Genomic DNA, 17319 nt, shown 5'->3' with positions numbered 1-17319 from the left:
TTTGGAAGACTGAGGAAGTAGAGAAGTCCAGGCATCATCAGGATCATCAATGACTTGATGCTCGAGGAACTCAATCAGAGCATCCTTCTCCTTGATCTGCTGCAGCAACTCTTCACGTTCGCGGATCCAGGCACGCGAACGGTCTTCATCTCTCAACTCCTCTACTCCTTGGTTAGGGAGGGTTGAAGGCCCAACCATAATCATAGGTGTAGGTCTCGGATAGTCGTAAGGCATGAGATACTCAGATGCTCTCTTCCTCACCCAAGTAGTATACGCCTCCAAAGCTATGCAATTCTTTGGAGCGAACTCACTTCTACCTTCTTGTGAATCTTGCGCCACGTGCGAACCATTCTGCTCTTCAAGCCTTGGGGATCTTTACCCTCCTGAAAGAGCACACCTTCTAACAGAATGTTATTAGGTTTATCCTTTAGGGGGAACCCAAGCTGACGACGTGCTAAGATAGGGTTGTAGCTAATCCCACCACATGTACCAAGAAGAGGCACATTGGAGAATTCACCACAAGAATCAATGATCTGGACACCGTCATATGCACGACTATACCAAGAGATATCATTATTAGTGAGAGACATGAGTCTCGTGGACCACCGTAGACATCCCTTGTTCTCCTTGAAAGCGACCGTCTGAGGTAAGTGAGAAATAAAACACTTATACAACAGAGGCAAACAACACACAATAGTGTGACTACCCTTTGCATTCCTCAGATGCAAAGAGAAATAGGTATCACCCAACAGAGTCGGAACGGGATTAAGAACAGAAAAGATCCTAATAGCATTCACATCCATAAATTTGTCGATGTTGGGGAACAAAACCAACCCATAGATGAGAAGCACAAATATGGCCTCGAAGGCATCCTCACTCATGGCCTTCCCATACACAGTAGCTTGAGCGATGAGGAACTCAGAAGGGAGACCTTGAATTCCACCTTTGGTGGTCATATGAGCTTCAATCAGGGATTCATCTATGTGCAACAAGTCAGCTATCTCTCGAGAAGTGGGAACACTCTCTAAGCCACTGAGCGGTGTAACACCCTTCTAAAAATACCCCAATATTTAATTAAAATAACACAATGCAATTCAGAGTAAATATGCAATTTAAGGGTGTCACACAATTATTTCACACCATGTTCCAAATTATCCTGTCATGCTCATTTATTTAATCAAATAAAACATTTGCATAGTTCGCAGCGGAATAAAATCCAACATCAGTATAAAACATGTAACACAATACATGTAAACTTATTCAACAATCATCAATGAAAATAAGTAAAACATCCCGTCCCGATGTTACATCTATCAGAGCACGACCCCCTAAGGAACTATACTAGACTCCAAGGACTAGCTTCTACTCAATCACTGCTCGTTACCTGAAAATAAAGTTGTAAGGGTGAGTTCCTCAATCGATATAACAAGCATTATAAAATCTCATGTATTGTTAAGTAAATAACACATTAGTCACCCTAATCATATCACTTATTCAGTAACGACACATCAACTCAAATATCATATTCAACACCAACACACTTCATACTCATACTCAATGCCAACACAAACACACAACACACGTATAATACTGGAATACATCCATTCATATTATACGCCATACAAAATTTATGCAATGAGACTCCATGCATGCGGTACCGACTATTCTTGAACATATAGTTCAACTTCATCGACCAATCCAGGTACGGCTACCAAGCTCACTAGTCCCACTCATTTGAGACCTAGTGACTCACATCACTAATTCCTCACTATGGGAATTAGCTACCACCCCAAGGGCCATGCTATGCACGCTAATTCACCTAGCATGCAAACATCAACAACAGTCCAAAACGACTAACATCACTAATTCCTCACCACGGGAATTAGCTACCACCATAAAGGCCACAATATGCATGCTAATCATCTAGCAATGCAACATCACAACAAAATCCACAATGAACATATGCTCACACTCTAAGCCATAAAACAGTCCATTCACAACACATGCATAACATATACATTCACAATATTATGCATACCATCACACATCATCAACACATGTATCAAAACATCATATCATGTCAATTAATTCAATCACAGTATTAGCACACTCTACTAATACCGATACTGCTCAAAACAGCGGGAAATAATCCCTACTATATCACACACGGGTATAGGCAACCATCAATTAGGCATACAACATTTTAATTAACACTTTTTCCCCTCTGCAACAGAGTTAACCGGTTAACGCCCTGGGTTAACCGGTTAACGCAGCACAAACACGCTTCCTGTCCCAAAACTTAACAGTGTTAACCGGTTAACGCCCTGGGTTAACCGGTTAACGCAGGCAAAACAGCACTAATTTCACAATTCGCAACAGTGTTAACCGGTTAACACCCTGGGTTAACCGGTTAACGCAGACAAAACAGCAGTTCCTGCGCTAACACAAAGCAGAATGCAGAATTCTCCGCATTTTCCGCCGTTAGAGGACTTCCGGACCTCCGATTCCAATTTCGTAAAAAGCTATACGTCCAGTAAATTACGACACACACCATTATCGATTCAATCACAGTTTTTAACACAGTTTATCCAACATTATTTTCAGCATTCACAATCCCAATTAGGGTCAATTCAAGGTTTATCACTACCCAGTACATGCTAATCCATAATACCCATTAAACAACGATAAACCCCCCTTACCTGAGTTAATCCGGCAAAATCTCTAAGCTCCAAGCTCTTCTCCAACCTTTGCTCTCTGGTTCTTCCTCTTTGCCCCTTTCTCCTCTTCTCTGCAGCTTCTCAGTTTTCACGTAAAACCCTTTTACAAAATGAAAACTCTTTTTCCTTATTCCAACTTATATATTTTCCAATAATTATTATTCCAAAATAATAATAATAATAATCCAATAATAAAATAACCCAATTATTTGATTAAATTAATAATATACTATTAACTTAATTTAAATAATTATTTTATTTTATTGGGGTGTTACAACTCTCCCCCACTAAAAGAGTTTTCGTCCTCGAAAACATACCTCAAGCAAATAACTCCGGATAAGACTCCTTCATCTGACTCTCCAGTTCCCAAGTCACATTGCCACCTGCTGGTCCTCCCCAAGCTACCTTCACCAAGGCAATCTCTTTACCCCGCAACTGCTTCAACTCTCGATCCTCGATCCTCATAGGTGATGTTTCAACAATCAGGTTATCTCTCACCTGTACATCATCTATTTGGACTACATGCGACGGATCATGAATGTACCTCCTCAACTGAGACACATGAAAAACCTCATGCAAATTCGCAAGCGACGGCGGTAAAGCGACACGATAGGCTACCTCCCCTATCCTCTCCAAAATCTGATAAGGACCAATAAATCGAGGTGTCAACTTCTTCGACTTCAAAGCTCGACCAACACCAGTTATCGGAGTGACGCGAAGAAACACATGATCTCCCTCTTGGAACTCAAGTGACTTCCTCCTCTTATCATGATAACTCTTCTGACGACTCTGAGCAATCCTCATCTTCTCCTGAATCATCTTAATCTTTTCCGTAGTCTGTTGAACAATCTCCGGTCCAACCACAGCACTCTCACCGGACTCATACCAACATAAAGGTGTCCGACATCTCCTACCATACAAAGCTTCAAACGGTGCCATACCAATGCTCGAATGAAAACTATTGTTGTAGGTAAACTCAATCAAAGGCAAATAACAATCCCAAGCACCTCCTTTTTCCAAAACACAAGCCCTCAAAAGATCCTCTAGTGACTGAATCGTCCTCTCAGTCTGACCATCAGTCTGCGGATGATATGCAGAACTCAATCTCAGCTTAGTTCCCAAAGCCTTCTGCAAACCTTCCCAGAACTTCGATGTAAATCTAGGATCTCTGTCCGAAACAATACTCGACGGAATACCATGCAAACTTACAATCTTCTCAATATACAACTCGGCTAGTCTCTCTAACGGATAATCCATTCTGATCGAAATGAAATGAGCCGATTTCGTCAATCTATCAACAATCACCCAAATAGCTTCAAAATTCTTACTTGTCCTCGGCAAACCAGAAACAAAATCCATACTGATACTATCCCACTTCCACTCTGGAATAGCCAACGGTTGCATTAGCCCAGACGGTTTCTGATGCTCAATCTTTGACTTCTGACAAGTCAAACAGGAATAAACAAAACTCGCAATTTCTCTTTTCATTCCCGGCCACCAAAATAACTTCTTCAAATCATGATACATCTTCGTAGCTCCAGGATGAATACTCAAGCCACTACGATGTCCTTCCTCAAGAATACTCTTCTTAAGCTCAGTAACATCCGGAATACACACCCGACTACCAAATTTCAAAATACCATTCTCATCAACTCTGAATTCACCACCTTGACCTTGATTCACTAAAGTCAACTTATCAACCAAAAGCATATCGGATTTCTGACCCTCTCTAATCTCATCCAGAATACCACTCGTTAACTTCAACATTCCCAATTTAACACTATTGTGAGTACTCTCACACGCCAAACTCAAGTCTCTAAACTGCTCAATTAAATCCAATTCTTTAACCATTAACATAGACATATGTAATGATTTCCGACTCAATGCATCTGCCACTACGTTTGCTTTACCCGGATGGTAATTCAAACCAAAGTCATAATCCTTCAGAAATTCTAACCATCTCCTCTGTCTCATATTCAGCTCTTTCTGATCAAACAAATACTTTAAACTTTTATGGTCGCTGAAAACCTCAAATCTTGACCCATACAAGTAATGCCTCCATAATTTCAGAACAAATACCACAACTGCTAACTCTAAATCATGTGTCGGATAGTTCCTCTCATGAACCCTCAGTTGTCTCGAAGCATAAGCTATAACCTGCTTATTCTGCATCAACACACCACCCAAACCCAACAATGAAGCATCACAGTAAACCTCAAATGGTTCCGACGAACTTGGTAATATCAGAATAGGAGCAGTAGTCAACCTTCTCTTTAACTCTTGGAAACCTTCTTCACATTTTGAGTCCCAAACAAATGCTTGCCCCTTTCTAGTCAACATCGTCAACGGTAACGCCAACTTAGAAAATCCCTCAATGAATTTCCTATAGTAACCAGCCAATCCCAAGAAACTGCGAATCTCAGCAACAGACTTCGGAGCTTCCCACTTAGACACCGCTTCTATCTTAGAAGGATCAACAGCAACACCACCTCTTGAAATCACATGACCAAGAAAACTAACCTCTTCTAACCAAAATTCACACTTGGATAGTTTAGCAAACAACTTCTTTTCTCGTAGAACTTCTAAAACCACTCTCAAATGCTCAGCATGCTCTTCTTCAGATTTCGAATACACCAAAATGTCGTCAATAAACACCACAACAAACTGGTCTAGATACGGATGGAAAATCCTATTCATGTACTCCATGAATACTCCAGGCGCATTAGTCACACCAAAAGGCATTACAGAATACTCATAATGTCCATACCTTGTTCTGAAAGCAGTCTTCTGAATATCCTCAGTTTTCACACGTATCTGATGATACCCAGATCTCAAATCTATCTTGCTGAACACACTCGCACCAACCAATTGATCCATCAAATCATCAATCCTCGGTAACGGATACCGATTCTTGATCGTCACTTTATTCAGTTGCCTGTAGTCCACACACAACCTCATAGTACCTTCTTTCTTCTTAACCAATAACACTGGTGCACCCCACGGTGACACACTCGGATGAATAAACTTCTTATCCAACAGATCTTCCAACTGACTCTTCAATTCAGTTAACTCAACAGCAGACATACGGTACGGAGCCATCGATATCGGTCTAGTACCAGGTACCAAATCAATCGAGAACTCAACTTCACGCTCTGGCGGTAATTCATTCACTTCTCCCGGAAACACATCAGGAAAATCACACACCACGGCTAGATCACAAATTGCTAGTTTATCTTTAGCCTCTAAAGTCGCTAACAGCATAAACAACTCTGCCCCATCCGCTACTGCCTCATTCACCTGCCTGGCTGATAGAAACAAATCCTTTCCTTCCTCAATCTCAGGAAATATCACAGTCTTATCAAAACAGTTGATATAAACTCGGTTAAACACCAACCAGTTCATACCCAAGATAACATCAATCTGCACTAATGGAAGACACACAAGGTCCATCCCAAAGTCTCTACCAAAAATACTCAAAGGACAATTCAAACAAACTGAAGTAGTAGTCACTGAACCCTTCGCAGGAGTATCAATCACCATACTTCCACGCATCTCAGATATCTCTAACTTAAGTTTCACAGCACAATCCAAAGATATAAAGGAATGAGTAGCACCGGTGTCAATAATAGCTACAAGAGGAAAGCCATTAATATAACACGTACCTCGGATCAAACGATCATCTGCAGAAGTCTCAGAACCCGATAAAGCAAAGACTTTTCCTCCCGACTGATTCTCTTTCTTCGGCTTAGGACACTGTGGACTGATATGGCCCACCTCTCCACAGTTGAAGCAAGTCAGAGTCTTCAACCGGCACTCTGCAGCCAAATGACCACCTTTACCACACTTGAAACACTTCTTCTCAACACTAGCACACTCATGGAAACGATGTCCCGCCTGACCACATCTGTAACACTTAGCAGGAGCACTAGAGTCTCCCCCACTAGGCCTCTTCATCCCACTCTGCTTCTAAAAACCTTTGCCAGCTGCATACGGTTTTCCACGGTCATTCTGATTCTTGCCTTTTCTATCAACCCTCTGCTGATAGCTCTCCGCTCTGGCTTTGGAATCCTGTTCAAAAATCCTGCAACAGTCAACCAAGTCAGAAAACACTCTGATCCGCTGATATCCAATAGCCTGCTTGATCTCGGGACGCAACCCGTTCTCAAACTTCACACATTTTGAAAATTCTCCAGCAGCCTCATTATAGGGAGTATAATACTTTGACAGCTCTGTGAACTTAGCAGCATACTCAGTAACAGACCTGTTACCCTGCTTCAATTCCAAGAACTCTATCTCTTTCTTTCCTCTGACATCCTCTGGAAAGTACTTCCTCAGGAATCTCTCTCTGAACACAGCCCAAGTGATCTCAGCATTCCCAGCAGTTTCCAACTCAGTGCGGGTAGCAACCCACCAATCATCAGCCTCTTCTGACAGCATATGCGTACCGAACCTGACCTTCTGGTTATCGGCACACTCAGTCACTCGGAAGATCCTCTCGATCTCCTTCAACCACTTCTGAGCACCATCTGGATCGTATGCTCCCTTGAACATTGGAGGATTGTTCTTCTGGAACTCACTCAGTTGACGAGCAGCTCCCATTCCCACAACATTCGGATTCTCTCCAAGTACTCCAGCTAGCATACCCAGAGCCTCAGCAATCGCAGCATCATCTCTACCTCTTCCAGCCATCTCTATTCTGAAAACCCAACAAGCTAAAACAATAAGTACTGATAGGGTTACACAACACCTATCCCGTACAGGGAAACAGAATAATTACGACTCGACTCGACCGACTATGCTCTGATACCACTAATGTAACACCCTTCTAAAAATACCCCAATATTTAATTAAAATAACACAATGCAATTCAGAGTAAATATGCAATTTAAGGGTGTCACACAATTATTTCACACCATGTTCCAAATTATCCTGTCATGCTCATTTATTTAATCAAATAAAACATTTGCATAGTTCGCAGCGGAATAAAATCCAACATCAGTATAAAACATGTAACACAATACATGTAAACTTATTCAACAATCATCAATGAAAATAAGTAAAACATCCCGTCCCGATGTTACATCTATCAGAGCACGATCCCCTAAGGAACTATACTAGACTCCAAGGACTAGCTTCTACTCAATCACTGCTCGTTACCTGAAAATAAAGTTGTAAGGGTGAGTTCCTCAATCGATATAACAAGCATTATAAAATCTCATGTATTGTTAAGTAAATAACACATTAGTCACCCTAATCATATCACTTATTCAGTAACGACACATCAACTCAAATATCATATTCAACACCAACACACTTCATACTCATACTCAATGCCAACACAAACACACAACACACGTATAATACTGGAATACATCCATTCATATTATACGCCATACAAAATTTATGCAATGAGACTCCATGCATGCGGTACCGACTATTCTTGAACATATAGTTCAACTTCACCGACCAATCCAGGTACGGCTACCAAGCTCACTAGTCCCACTCATTTGAGACCTAGTGACTCACATCACTAATTCCTCACTATGGGAATTAGCTACCACCCCAAGGGCCATGCTATGCACGCTAATTCACCTAGCATGCAAACATCAACAACAGTCCAAAACGACTAACATCACTAATTCCTCACCAAGGGAATTAGCTACCACCATAAAGGCCACAATATGCATGCTAATCATCTAGCAATGCAACATCACAACAAAATCCACAATGAACATATGCTCACACTCTAAGCCATAAAACAGTCCATTCACAACACATGCATAACATATACATTCACAATATTATGCATACCATCACACATCATCAACACATGTATCAAAACATCATATCATGTCAATTAATTCAATCACAGTATTAGCACACTCTACTAATACCGATACTGCTCAAAACAGCGGGAAATAATCCCTACTATATCACACACGGGTATAGGCAACCATCAATTAGGCATACAACATTTTAATTAACACTTTTTCCCCTCTGCAACAGAGTTAACCGGTTAACGCCCTGGGTTAACCGGTTAACGCAGCACAAACACGCTTCTTGTCCCAAAACTTAACAGTGTTAACCGGTTAACGCCCTGGGTTAACCGGTTAACGTAGGCAAAACAACACTAATTTCACAATTCGCAACAGTGTTAACCGGTTAACACCCTGGGTTAACCGGTTAACGCAGACAAAACAGCAGTTCCTGCGCTAACACAAAGCAGAATGCAGAATTCTCCGCATTTTCCGCCGTTAGAGGACTTCCGGACCTCCGATTCCAATTTCGTAAAAAGCTATACGTCCAGTAAATTACGACACACACCATTATCGATTCAATCACAGTTTTTAACACAGTTTATCCAACATTATTTTCAGCATTGACAATCCCAATTAGGGTCAATTCAAGGTTTATCACTATCCAGTACATGCTAATCCATAATACCCATTAAACGACGATAAACCCCCCTTACCTGAGTTAATCCGGCAAAATCTCTAAGCTCCAAGCTCTTCTCCAACCTTTGCTCTCTGGTTCTTCCTCTTTGCCCATTTCTCCTCTTCTCTGCAGCTTCTCAGTTTTCACGTAAAACCCTTTTACAAAATGAAAACTCTTTTTCCTTATTCCAACTTATATATTTTCCAATAATTATTATTCCAAAATAATAATAATAATAATCCAATAATAAAATAACCCAATTATTTGATTAAATTAATAATATACTATTAACTTAATTTAAATAATTATTTTATTTTATTGGGGTGTTACAACTCTCCCCCACTAAAAGAGTTTTCGTCCTCGAAAACATACCTCAAGCAAATAACTCCGGATAAGACTCCTTCATCTGACTTTCCAGTTCCCATTGCCACCTGCTGGTCCTCCCCAAGCTACCTTCACCAAGGCAATCTCTTTACCCCACAACTGCTTCAACTCTCGATCCTCGATCCTCATAGGTGATGTTTCAACAGTCAGGTTATCTCTCACCTGTACATCATCTATTTGGACTACATGCGACGGATCATGAATGTACCTCCTCAACTGAGACACATGAAAAACCTCATGCAAATTCGCAAGCGACGGCGGTAAAGCGACACGATAGGCTACCTCCCCTATCCTCTCCAAAATCTGATAAGGACCAATAAATCGAGGTGTCAACTTCTTCGACTTCAAAGCTCGACCAACACCAGTTATCGGAGTGACGCAAAGAAACACATGATCTCCCTCTTGGAACTCAAGTGACTTCCTCCTCTTATCATGATAACTCTTCTGACGACTCTGAGCAATCCTCATCTTCTCGTGAATCATCTTAATCTTTTCTCTAGTCTGTTGAACAATCTCCGGTCCAACCACAACACTCTCACCGGACTCATACCAACATAAAGGTGTCCGACATCTCCTACCATACAAAGCTTCAAACGGTGCCATACCAATGCTCGAATGAAAACTATTGTTGTAGGTAAACTCAATCAAAGGCAAATAACAATCCCAAGCACCTCCTTTTTCCAAAACACAAGCCCTCAAAAGATCCTCTAGTGACTGAATCGTCCTCTCAGTCTGACCATCAGTCTGCGGATGATATGCAGAACTCAATCTCAGCTTAGTTCCCAAAGCCTTCTGCAAACCTTCCCAGAACTTCGATGTAAATCTAGGATCTCTGTCCGAAACAATACTCGACGGAATACCATGCAAACTTACAATCTTCTCAATATACAACTCGGCTAGTCTCTCTAACGGATAATCCATTCTGATCGGAATGAAATGAGCCGATTTCGTCAATCTATCAACAATCACCCAAATAGCTTCAAAATTCTTACTTGTCCTCGGCAAACCAGAAACAAAATCCATACTGATACTATCCCACTTCCACTCTGGAATAGCCAACGGTTGCATTAGCCCAGACGGTTTCTGATGCTCAATCTTTGACTTCTGACAAGTCAAACAGGAATAAACAAAACTCGCAATTTCTCTTTTCATTCCCGGCCACCAAAATAACTTCTTCAAATCATGATACATCTTCGTAGCTCCAGGATGAATACTCAAGCCACTACGATGTCCTTCCTCAAGAATACTCTTCTTAAGCTCAGTAACATCCGGAATACACACCCGACTACCAAATTTCAAAATACCATTCTCATCAACTCTGAATTCACCACCTTGACCTTGATTCACTAAAGTCAACTTATCAACCAAAAGCATATCGGATTTCTGACCCTCTCTAATCTCATCCAGAATACCACTCGTTAACTTCAACATTCCCAATTTAACACTATTGTGAGTACTCTCACACACCAAACTCAAGTCTCTAAACTGCTCAATTAAATCCAATTCTTTAACCATTAACATAGACATATGTAATGATTTCCGACTCAATGCATCTGCCACTACGTTTGCTTTACCCGGATGGTAATTCAAACCAAAGTCATAATCCTTCAGAAATTCTAACCATCTCCTCTGTCTCATATTCAGCTCTTTCTGATCAAACAAATACTTTAAACTTTTATGGTCGCTGAAAACCTCAAATCTTGACCCATACAAGTAATGCCTCCATAATTTCAGAACAAATACCACAGCTGCTAACTCTAAATCATGTGTCGGATAGTTCCTCTCATGAACCCTCAGTTGTCTCGAAGCATAAGCTATAACCTGCTTATTCTGCATCAACACACCACCCAAACCCAACAATGAAGCATCACAGTAAACCTCAAATGGTTCCGACGAACTTGGTAATATCAGAATAGGAGCAGTAGTCAACCTTCTCTTTAACTCTTGGAAACCTTCTTCACATTTTGAGTCCCAAACAAATGCTTGCCCCTTTCTAGTCAACATCGTCAACGGTAACGCCAACTTAGAAAATCCCTCAATGAATTTCCTATAGTAACCAGCCAATCCCAGGAAACTGCGAATCTCAGCAACAGACTTCGGAGCTTCCCACTTAGACACCGCTTCTATCTTAGAAGGATCAACAGCAACACCACCTCTTGAAATCACATGACCAAGAAAACTAACCTCTTCTAACCAAAATTCACACTTGGATAGTTTAGCAAACAACTTCTTTTCTCGTAGAACTTCTAAAACCACTCTCAAATGCTCAGCATGCTCTTCTTCAGATTTCGAATACACCAAAATGTCGTCAATAAACACCACAACAAACTGGTCTAGATACGGATGGAAAATCCTATTCATGTACTCCATGAATACTCCAGGCGCATTAGTCACACCAAAAGGCATTACAGAATACTCATAATGTCCATACCTTGTTCTGAAAGCAGTCTTCTGAATATCCTCAGTTTTCACACGTATCTGATGATACCCAGATCTCAAATCTATTTTGCTGAACACACTCGCACCAACCAATTGATCCATCAAATCATCAATCCTCGGTAACAGATACCGATTCTTGATCGTCACTTTATTCAGTTGCCTGTAGTCCACACACAACCTCATAGTACCTTCTTTCTTCTTAACCAATAACACTGGTGCACCCCACGGTGACACACTCGGATGAATAAACTTCTTATCCAACAGATCTTCCAACTGACTCTTCAATTCAGTTAACTCAACAGCAGACATACGGTACGGAGCCATCGATATCGGTCTAGTACCAGGTACCAAATCAATCGAGAACTCAACTTCACGCTCTGGCGGTAATTCATTCACTTCTCCCGGAAACACATCAGGAAAATCACACACCACGGCTAGATCACAAATTGCTAGTTTATCTTTAGCCTCTAAAGTCGCTAACAGCATAAACAACTCTGCCCCATCCGCTACTGCCTCATTCACCTGCCTGGCTGATAGAAACAAATCCTTTCCTTCCTCAATCTCAGGAAATATCACAGTCTTATCAAAACAGTTGATATAAACTCGGTTAAACACCAACCAGTTCATACCCAAGATAACATCAATCTGCACTAATGGAAGACACACAAGGTCCATCCCAAAGTCTCTACCAAAAATACTCAAAGGACAATTCAAACAAACTGAAGTAGTAGTCACTGAACCCTTCGCAGGAGTATCAATCACCATACTTCCACGCATCTCAGATATCTCTAACTTAAGTTTCACAGCACAATCCAAAGATATAAAGGAATGAGTAGCACCGGTGTCAATAATAGCTACAAGAGGAAAGCCATTAATATAACACGTACCTCGGATCAAACGATCATCTGCAGAAGTCTCAGAACCCGATAAAGCAAAGACTTTTCCTCCCGACTGATTCTCTTTCTTCGGCTTAGGACACTGTGGACTGATATGGCCCACCTCTCCACAGTTGAAGCAAGTCAGAGTCTTCAACCGGCACTCTGCAGCCAAATGACCACCTTTACCACACTTGAAACACTTCTTCTCAACACTAGCACACTCATGGAAACGATGTCCCGCCAGACCACATCTGTAACACTTAGCAGGAGCACTAGAGTCTCCCCCACTAGGCCTCTTCATCCCACTCTGCTTCTAAAAACCTTTGCCAGCTGCATACGGTTTTCCACGGTCATTCTGATTCTTGCCTTTTCTATCAACCCTCTGCTGATAGCTCTCCGCTCTGGCTTTGGAATCCTGTTCAAAAATCCTGCAACAGTCAACCAAGTCAGAAAACACTCTGATCCGCTGATATCCAATAGCCTGCTTGATCTCGGGACGCAACCCGTTCTCAAACTTCACACATTTTGAAAATTCTCCAGCAGCCTCATTATAGGGAGTATAATACTTTGACAGCTCTGTGAACTTAGCAGCATACTCAGTAACAGACCTGTTACCCTGCTTCAATTCCAAGAACTCTATCTCTTTCTTTCCTCTGACATCCTCTGGAAAGTACTTCCTCAGGAATCTCTCTCTGAACACAGCCCAAGTGATCTCAGCATTCCCAGCAGTTTCCAACTCAGTGCGGGTAGCAACCCACCAATCATCAGCCTCTTCTGACAGCATATGCGTACCGAACCTGACCTTCTGGTTATCGGCACACTCAGTCACTCGGAAGATCCTCTCGATCTCCTTCAACCACTTCTGAGCACCATCTGGATCGTATGCTCCCTTGAACATTGGAGGATTGTTCTTCTGGAACTCACTCAGTTGACGAGCAGCTCCCATTCCCACAACATTCGGATTCTCTCCAAGTACTCCAGCTAGCATACCCAGAGCCTCAGCAATCGCAGCATCATCTCTACCTCTTCCAGCCATCTCTATTCTGAAAACCCAACAAGCTAAAACAATAAGTACTGATAGGGTTACACAACACCTATCCCGTACAGGGAAACAGAATAATTACGACTCGACTCGACCGACTATGCTCTGATACCACTAATGTAACACCCTTCTAAAAATACCCCAATATTTAATTAAAATAACACAATGCAATTCAGAGTAAATATGCAATTTAAGGGTGTCACACAATTATTTCACACCATGTTCCAAATTATCCTGTCATGCTCATTTATTTAATCAAATAAAACATTTGCATAGTTCGCAGCGGAATAAAATCCAACATCAATATAAAACATGTAACACAATACATGTAAACTTATTCAACAATCATCAATGAAAATAAGTAAAACATCCCGTCCCGATGTTACATCTATCAGAGCACGACCCCCTAAGGAACTATACTAGACTCCAAGGACTAGCTTCTACTCAATCACTGCTCGTTACCTGAAAATAAAGTTGTAAGGGTGAGTTCCTCAATCGATATAACAAGCATTATAAAATCTCATGTATTGTTAAGTAAATAACACATTAGTCACCCTAATCATATCACTTATTCAGTAACGACACATCAACTCAAATATCATATTCAACACCAACACACTTCATACTCATACTCAATGCCAACACAAACACACAACACACGTATAATACTGGAATACATCCATTCATATTATACGCCATACAAAATTTATGCAATGAGACTCCATGCATGCGGTACCGACTATTCTTGAACATATAGTTCAACTTCACCGACCAATCCAGGTACGGCTACCAAGCTCACTAGTCCCACTCATTTGAGACCTAGTGACTCACATCACTAATTCCTCACTATGGGAATTAGCTACCACCCCAAGGGCCATGCTATGCACGCTAATTCACCTAGCATGCAAACATCAACAACAGTCCAAAACGACTAACATCACTAATTCCTCACCACGGGAATTAGCTACCACCATAAAGGCCACAATATGCATGCTAATCATCTAGCAATGCAACATCACAACAAAATCCACAATGAACATATGCTCACACTCTAAGCCATAAAACAGTCCATTCACAACACATGCATAACATATACATTCACAATATTATGCATACCATCACACATCATCAACACATGTATCAAAACATCATATCATGTCAATTAATTCAATCACAGTATTAGCACACTCTACTAATACCGATACTGCTCAAAACAGCGGGAAATAATCCCTACTATATCACACACGGGTATAGGCAACCATCAATTAGGCATACAACATTTTAATTAACACTTTTTCCCCTCTGCAACAGAGTTAACCGGTTAACGCCCTGGGTTAACCGGTTAACGCAGCACAAACACGCTTCCTGTCCCAAAACTTAACAGTGTTAACCGGTTAACGCCCTGGGTTAACCGGTTAACGCAGGCAAAACAGCACTAATTTCACAATTCGAAACAGTGTTAACCGGTTAACACCCTGGGTTAACCGGTTAACGCAGACAAAACAGCAGTTCCTGCGCTAACACAAAGCAGAATGCAGAATTCTCCGCATTTTCCGCCGTTAGAGGACTTCCGGACCTCCGATTCCAATTTCGTAAAAAGCTATACGTCCAGTAAATTACGACACACACCATTATCGATTCAATCACAGTTTTTAACACAGTTTATCCAACATTATTTTCAGCATTCACAATCCCAATTAGGGTCAATTCAAGGTTTATCACTACCCAGTACATGCTAATCCATAATACCCATTAAACGACGATAAACCCCCCTTACCTGAGTTAATCCGGCAAAATCTCTAAGCTCCAAGCTCTTCTCCAACCTTTGCTCTCTGGTTCTTCCTCTTTGCCCCTTTCTCCTCTTCTCTGCAGCTTCTCAGTTTTCACGTAAAACCCTTTTACAAAATGAAAACTCTTTTTCCTTATTCCAACTTATATATTTTCCAATAATTATTATTCCAAAATAATAATAATAATAATCCAATAATAAAATAACCCAATTATTTGATTAAATTAATAATATACTATTAACTTAATTTAAATAATTATTTTATTTTATTGGGGTGTTACAAGCGGCACCTGATCCAGAATAGGTATACCCACAAGATGAGCATACTCCTCAAGGGTAGGCAATAGCTGAAAGTCTGGAAAAGAGAAGCAGTGATACAGAGGATCATAGAACTGCACCAAAGTACCCATCAACCCTTCATCAACCTGAGTAGTCAGCAGAGGCAGAAGCTTCCCATAACGAGCTTTGAAACCCAAGGGATCTAGTACATAGGATGTCAGATTCCTTAACTCTTTCAGATCGGGCTGTCGGAAGCTGTACTTCTTTGTATGCCTTTTTTGTCTTTCCATGTCTGAAAATTTTGCAAATAAACCCCTTAAGTTCCTTGAAAGTTTTCTTTTTCTTCTGATGATATGGATGCAAATGAATGCATGAATGCATGAATGCAACAATCACACTCAAGGATCAAGCAAAGCACACCAAACAAAGGTCATGGGATGGCTCATATTATCCTTAATATCAATCATCCATTTTGGTGGATTATGGTTTTCACCTTATCGACACCCAAGTTCCATTGATATTAAGGATACTTGAACAGATCAACCATGAATCACGGGTTTGTTGTGAGTCACGAGCATGGAGTCTCGGTTAAGAACCACCCAAAGGGAGTGTATTATGGTTTAAACCTGCCGAACATGTTCTACCAGAGGTTCCCATAGTCATCATCCCATCTTTCGAATATTATCGGAGGAACGAATACTCGTATTCCAAAAATATTCTCAAGAGAGACTCTTATGAGTGTAGTATCGCGTAACAATCGCATCAAGTCTTACATTTGAACGACTTCTGCACTACATCCTAAAAATAGGCCAAGATGGGCGTGGTAAACTAAGGTCCTCGGCTTCTAAGGCACATATTGGAAAAATAATGCCTAACCACAAATAACTTGTGTGACATCATCGATCTGACATGACCTCCACCAAGTGAATGGACTCGCAAGTCAACTTGCTAAGGAATAACTCCACACAAGTCGACGAGACTATGCCATTCTCCTATCCTAATGTGCACTCGAGTTCAGGTATAGAACTCATCTCACAGAGATCACCAAACATGCAAGCAATTGATATATCAAGCAAATCAATCATTACAAACAATACAGTAATCCCAAATTGCACCAAAAATATGTCATATAACAAATAAGCAATATAATACAACAAGTGTGAAAAGTTGGCAAAACCCACTAGGAAGACATTCCCCAGTGAAGTCGCCACTTTTCTGTAGCGGTGTATTCGTGACCATTGGAAATATTAACTAGATCCAAGGTAAATAATACAAAGTCGAGTCGCCACCGCACTTCTATTTATCCAAAGGAATGGCTAGAAAGCGAACAAAAGCCTATAAGTTTTACAAACAAAA

At 40.9% G+C, this 17319-nt stretch overlaps 1 long non-coding RNA gene across 1 annotated transcript; it reads right to left on the bottom strand.

Moving 5' to 3' along the window:
• Nucleotides 1–1142: 1142 nt before the first annotated feature.
• LOC127085184 (uncharacterized) lies at nt 1143–2987 on the bottom strand. The gene is made up of 2 exons (XR_007788987.1): nt 2700–2987; nt 1143–1384 (listed from the first exon to the last, which is right to left on the bottom strand). It is a non-coding gene; the product is annotated as an uncharacterized LOC127085184 (long non-coding RNA).
• Nucleotides 2988–17319: the final 14332 nt, after the last annotated feature.

Source organism: Lathyrus oleraceus, chromosome 5 (assembly GCF_024323335.1).
Source record: "Lathyrus oleraceus cultivar Zhongwan6 chromosome 5, CAAS_Psat_ZW6_1.0, whole genome shotgun sequence".
Classification (NCBI taxonomy): Eukaryota; Viridiplantae; Streptophyta; class Magnoliopsida; order Fabales; family Fabaceae; genus Lathyrus; species Lathyrus oleraceus.
Note: the sequence above shows the minus strand (reverse complement) of the source record. Positions and strands in the feature narration are given on the sequence as shown.